A 6,606-nucleotide genomic window follows, 5' to 3' on the forward strand; every position below is an offset into this window, starting at 1 on the left:
TAGGTAAACAGGCAGGATGTATGCTTGCCCCTGATTAGACTTCATAGGAAATGTGGCACTTATGGATTTTGCCCTCTTAAGCCCCTGCAAAATGTGATTTGAGGTCATTTTTCTGGAAAACCAGAGATGGACCTGGCCAGAGAGTGCATCAACCTGGACAGTATTTAATTAAAGCTTGCTTCAAATTTGACTTTAAGTTGTAGTAGCAATCTTATCCTTGAATGGTGGAATTAACAATGTGTAATACATAAGCCTAAAATCTATACTGTAGTGGCATTTCAATTGTATTTTATTTAATAAAGCTTGCCTGAAGATCAGAGAGTCAAACAGCCCCAACTGGTCAGCCTTATAGACCAGGCGGTGATAACACTAATTGCCATAGAAACTGGGCGGTGCACCCCTTTAATGCCAGCCCTAGAGAAGATTATAAAATGGGAGGAGACAGCTCTCAGGCTCAGTCTCATTCTGAGATTCCTGGAGGCAAGATTGCCATTTTGGACTGAGGTCCAGGTAAGAGCCAATGGCTGGTTGCTTTGCTTTTCTGATCTTCAGGTTAGACCCCAGTTTCTTTCTCTGAGTTTTTAATAATAGTATGATGGAGGAAGGTCATTGGTTAAATAAAAAGAAACTGCTTGGCCCTCATTGGTTAGAAGATAGGTGGGAGGAGTAAACAGAACAGAGCGCTGGGAGGAAGAGGAAGTGAGCTCAGACTCAACAGCTCTCCTCTCGGGAGCAGACCCCTCAGAGAGACGCCATGCTCCCGCTCTCCCGGGCAGACGCAGGCAATGAAGCAAGCCGCCAGGTTAGACATGCTGAATCTTTCCTGGTAAGACCGGTGCTCACAGATTATTAGAGATGGGTTGATTGGGATGTGAGAATTAGCCTGTAAGGGCTAGAGCTAAAGGGCCAAGCAGTGTTTAAATGAATACAGTTTGTGTGTTGTTATTTCGGAGCATAAGCTAGCCATGTGGGCAGCCGGGGTGCTGGGGACGCAGCCCCGCCGCCCATATTACTACAATAGTACTTCACTATAAAGTTAGAAAAGCTTTTATTCATGACTGACTCCTCTTTGGGTATTAACCATAGCCAGATGCACACTATTATTAAAGTGATTTTTATTAATCTCTAAGGCTTCTTCGTTCTAGAAACTCTGACTACCATAGGCGCATGACCATCTCTGTTCAAAGGTCCAAAGTCTCTTACTGTGACTTCCTCGTATAATCCACAATCAAACTATAGAACTCCAGTGCAATATGGCATACAATATGCATCCCCACTCCAAAACAGAGGAATGAGGATGTGGCAAGGAAAGATCGGACCAAAGGAAGACTGAAACTGAACAGGGAAAACACCAAATCCTGTTGCTCCATGTCTGGTATCTGGGGCTTCAATTTCAAGGGGGCTTAGATGACTCTGCACCTCCAGCTCAGCTGGCTGCAGCTAGTCTTTCTCTCTGGGACCGGTTCCACCCCATGGGAGCAACCCTTCTCCGCAGATGTCCCGCTGGTCTGCCATTTGTGGTTCCTGTCCCAACCCATGCTTTCCCTTCCCAGCTTCATGGAATGCCCTCTCCGCCTCCTCACAGGAACACCAACCCTGTCACATGTTGGCTGGCTTCCTCAGATCTCTGAAACCATAGAGGAAGAACCTCATCTTGTATCTCTCATGTCTTCAAAGGCAGTGCGAAACAGAGGACCCTGCCCGGTTCTGATAGTCATTTGGGACAGAACTTGACCCTGGGACCACAGCTGAATCAGCCTCTGTGTAGTGATGCAAATAAAAGGACTCTTGGGGTTCTACCTTCTAGGAGCAGGGAAGGCATCAGGCTCTCCTCCTTCACAAGTGGGAGCCTTGGCTGGGAGCAGTCTTACCCTCAAGGCACCTTTCCTACAGTGCAGAGCAGGGACCTTCTCTTTAACCGTGACAGTCTAACAATTGCAGCCTCTTTTTCAGCACATGACTTACCTGCAGCCTTAAGCTCCCTAGTGTTTCTCTCCTCTCCTAATCGCATATTTGTGGCCCCTCTCCCTTCATCTGTTGCTGCCTCCCTGCAGATCCACATAGGAGGTGAGAACTCAGCTGATAACCATGCCGCAGACGCAGACTCAATTATGAGGGCTTGAAATTTTCTTCACCAAAGAAGCTCCTCTGTTTCTTTTAAAATGCAACTTTATGCAAATTCCAAGAGCAGGGTCAGGATGCAGGTTCTCTGCTACATTATCACATAGGTGGCCTCTTGCCACATCGCAGGTAGACATCATTGTTATAAAATCCCTGGAGATGGCTTCCACTTCTTGTGCTGTACTCAGCGCTCCTGTCTTGCAGGTTCCCCCGAAAACGCCATTTCAAGCTCCACCCACAGCATTTAATGGCTTTTCTAGCCAAAGACCCAAAGTCTTCCACATCCTCCAAAACCCAAGATGATCGAGTTCATCACGCATCAACGCCACTTTCCTGGCACCAGTTTCTTTATCGGTTACTTTTATATTACTGTGATAAGAAGTGTTACCATCTGGGGATCTTGACTGAGTTTGTTTTCCCCGCTAGTTAAAAAAAATTAAAAGGCAGGAAAAATCTTGAGCAGAACAGATATGTCAATGAAAAAAAAAAAAACACAAGATCTCATCTTAAAGGGAGTAAGAGATAGCTTATTCTTGGGAACAGTTTGAGTCACCACAGCCCAGGAATACAGATTTAGATTACACCAAATTCTATGTTACAACACAGAAGCAGTTCCACTATGATAAATCAAGGTGACTTTGAAATACATTGGTGGGTATGTCACAGTCGAGGTTACAGTAATATAGGGAAAACTTCCCTGTCGGCCAAAGGGGTTATCTGATGACATTCTAATCTTTGGAGTTGGTGGTATTTAGTAGTCTTCTAAGTTAATAGGTTTCAAAATGTTTTTAATTTAATAGTCACTGGATGTTGGTTCTGACACAGAGGTGCGTAAGGAATGGGGCCTGCTCAAACTAGCCCAGGATGAAGTAATTAACCTTTAGAGCTGCACCTTTCGAATCTCTCCACAGTACTGTAGTTATCATCAGTGTTTGCAGACATTGCAGACACAGCCTCTGTCCAGGAATTCTTGTTCAGAGGTGTCTGCAGGGATGGGGGTCATGATAAGAGAATGTGGGTTATCTCAGACATAGCAGACAGAAGTAAGCAGAGTCAACCAGTAAAGAAAGGCTTTTGCTTGGGTGAGGAAATACGGACACTGCAAGGCACATACAAAAATCCTCTGCAAAGCTTGGCCTTTCCTTGAGGGCTGGGGGGTTATGGGTCTTTGAGGGATCTGCCTCCTTCAGTTTGAACAAAGACAGGGATGTCTATAGTTCCTCGGTTTGGGGTAAACATGCCCTGCTCTGACATTGAATTTATGGGACCAATCCTCAGGCCGGGAGGCCTTTCTGACAGGAGAAAGGGTTTAGCAGCTTTACGTAAAAATAGCAAAAGCAGAAGTCTGGCTGAGTACAGCGCATCTTCAGACAGGAAGCAAGCAATAAAGAACAGAAAATAGGGCCAAGCTGCAAAGTCCACCCCTAGCGAAAGACTTTCTCCAGCAAGGCTCCACCTTCTAAGGGTCCTGTCAACTTAATAAACTTGTTCACCAGCTAAGGGCCAAGTGTCCAAACCCACAAGAGTGGGAGTGTCCTAAACTCATCTAATCCTCTGCATGGCAAATTCAATTTCTGCTACCTTTTAAGTGTTCGTTGGCGCAAAACAGAACGGAGGGCACTCCATATACAAATGACAGCACTAGCTTTAAGTTCTATCATAATAAAAATTTCTTACACTGAAACCCAACAATTCACACAGCAGTTGAGATTGAATCCCACAGATGGTTTATAGGTTACAATTTTTTTTTCCCCTCAGAGTTCTATTATTTTGTCTTGGATCTTGTTAGGTTGGCCTTGCTTCAGTATACTTTTTATATTAGTAGGAATTTTAAATATAGTGTAAAAACAATCATCGTATAGTTCTTGGAAAAGAAAGTTGAAAGTTATTCTCACTAAGCTTTGCCATTTTGTTCCCTTTTATTAGTAACTATCATTCTAACTTTCTAACTCATCTTAGGAGATACCTCACTGTGGTCTGATCAGCATGCCCCTTTGTAACCAGGAAATGGGAACATCTTTTTATTTACCCATACCCATTTCTTAATCTTCTTTGAAAGAAATCATCTGTTCAATTCTTTTTGTCCACTTTTTAATTTGGTTTCTGTTTTTGATATGTTTTTCTTTTCTTTTCTATTAAGTTCCAAGATTCAAATATTTAAACACAGAAATGAAAGAAACAGACTCAATCAGATTGGCCTGTGGACATGTCATCAGGGCATTTGATTGGTTGTTAATTAATGCAGGAGGTCCTACCTTTTTTGTGGGTAGTAGACTCCCTGGGCAGGTCCGTCTGGGCTGTGTAGGAAAGATAGCTGAGTAGGTCAGAGGAAACAAGCCAGTAATGGGGATTCTTCTCTAGGTTTCTGCCTCGAGATTCTGTCTTGGCTTCCTTCCAATGTAGGGTATGTTTGATGAGATAAAGCAAGCCCTTTCCTCTCCAAGTTGTGTTGGGTCAGTGTTTTATCACATCAGCAGAAAGCAAACTAGTACAGGGAGATGGAATTAATAATAAAAGCCTTTCAATAAGGAAAGCCAAGAATCAATTCGTTTTCTGGTGATTCTGCCAGGTGTTTAAAAAATACTTAGGGTGAATCTTTATTGGGATTGTCCAAAAAAACTTATGATAAAGAGAAAGAATATTTCCAAAATCATGTCATGAGTCTAATATTACCGTAATACCAAAGCCAACCACGTAAGACAAGACAACTGGAGGCCAATATCCTTGATGAGTACAGATTTAAAAATCCACAGCAAATTCAGCAAACCAAATCCAGATTCAATATATGTAAATCAATTAATATGACTCACCATGTCAATAGAATGAAGGATAAAAACCACATGATTATCTCAATAAATGCGGAAAAGCTTTACAGCATGTGACCCCTTCACTATAAACAAAAGAAGACAAAGCAAAACCACAGCTGGAATTGGCCTCAACAAAGCTACATATGACAGGCTTGCAGCTCATCATACTCAGTGGTAAAGCCTGAAGGGTTTTCTCTAAGGCCAGGGACAAGGTGAAAATGCTTACTCGTTCCACTTCTGATTCCAATAGCAGTGGGAGCCTTAGCCAGAGCTATCAGGCAGGAAGAGATACAGAACTCATCCAAATTGAAAAAGAAGGAGTGAAATTGTTTCCCTGTGTAGACAACATGAAAACCCTTGGTACGATCAAGCAAGAAAAGATGTGTAACTAACAAGCACATTCAATGAAGCTTCTAATTATACATAGTACTAAAATCATGGTTACATAGTCAGTCTTCTGTCCTGACCTCTGTTTCCAATCCCAGTCTCATCCCAGCCCTATAGCAGAGTACTTGCAGGAGATTGCCCTTCCTCTCTGACTCCACTCTCTGTGGACACACTGCCAAATGTCATGGGAGACCTGGCTTTCCTCCTTCCACGAACCCTTTCACACACACGTACACACACAAACACAATCGCCAATTCTAGCACATCCCCATTCTTTCTTTCTTTCTTTTTTTTTTTTTTTTGAGGCTTGCTAAGAAACTTTATAGTTTCCCCTAGAGTGTTTACAGCTCAGTTCACAAACACAGGCAAGGAATCCAAAACCACAGAAAGGGAAGGGGCCCAAAATTGTCGCCATATACATGTTGGAGTAGTTAGGATGGGACACAGAAAATGGCTGTAAGGTCTTGACTCTCCCATAAGCAAGATACAAGGGCTATCCAAATGACCAAGAGGTCCTATAATTAGTGCCACCTTCTTAGGCACCGGACTTCTTCTTTTTTTTTTTCTGTATCCCCATTCTTTTGTTTCAGTCCTCAGTACCTAGTAACACCTAGCAATGACTCAGAAGAACTCTATAACAGGAAATCCACATCCACTACATGTTCCTAAGATCCAGAGAATGCAGCAGAAATTATGGAACCAACCAAACAAAGACAAGACCAGGTACTGTTACCTAGAATCATAATCATCCCAAACCCAGATGGTCTAGACACCAGCTCAAAAATGAAAGAATTCACATCCAAGACAATATGCCTCCACCAGAAGTCAGCAATCCCACTACAGTAGGACAGTAGGCCCTGAGAAACACAATGTAGATCAAGCACAAGACTAGAACTACAAATTAGCTATAATGAATATATTTAAGGATCTCAAAGGGGATATGAATAAATCCACTAATAAAGTCTGCGAAAACATGAACAAACAGTGGTATGAAATGGGGAAAAGAGAGCAGGAATAGAACCACTGAAGAAAACTCAAACTCAAATAAAATCAGAAATGAAGAATTCAGGTGTTGAAGATAATATAGAAGAAATGACTATCTCAGTCAAAGAAAATGTTAAATCTAAAAAAATAAAAAATCCAGGTACAAAACATCCAAGAAATCTAGAACGCTAGAAAAAGGCCCAATCTATGAATAATAGGAATAAAGGAAGGAGTAGAAACCAACATCAAAAACACAGGAAATATTTTCAGAAAAATCATAGAAGAAAAAGTCCCTGAGTAGACAACA

Source organism: Microtus oregoni, unplaced genomic scaffold (genome assembly GCF_018167655.1).
Source record: "Microtus oregoni isolate MIOR12 unplaced genomic scaffold, Mior012 000021F_ref0000039, whole genome shotgun sequence".
Taxonomy (NCBI): Eukaryota; Metazoa; Chordata; class Mammalia; order Rodentia; family Cricetidae; genus Microtus; species Microtus oregoni.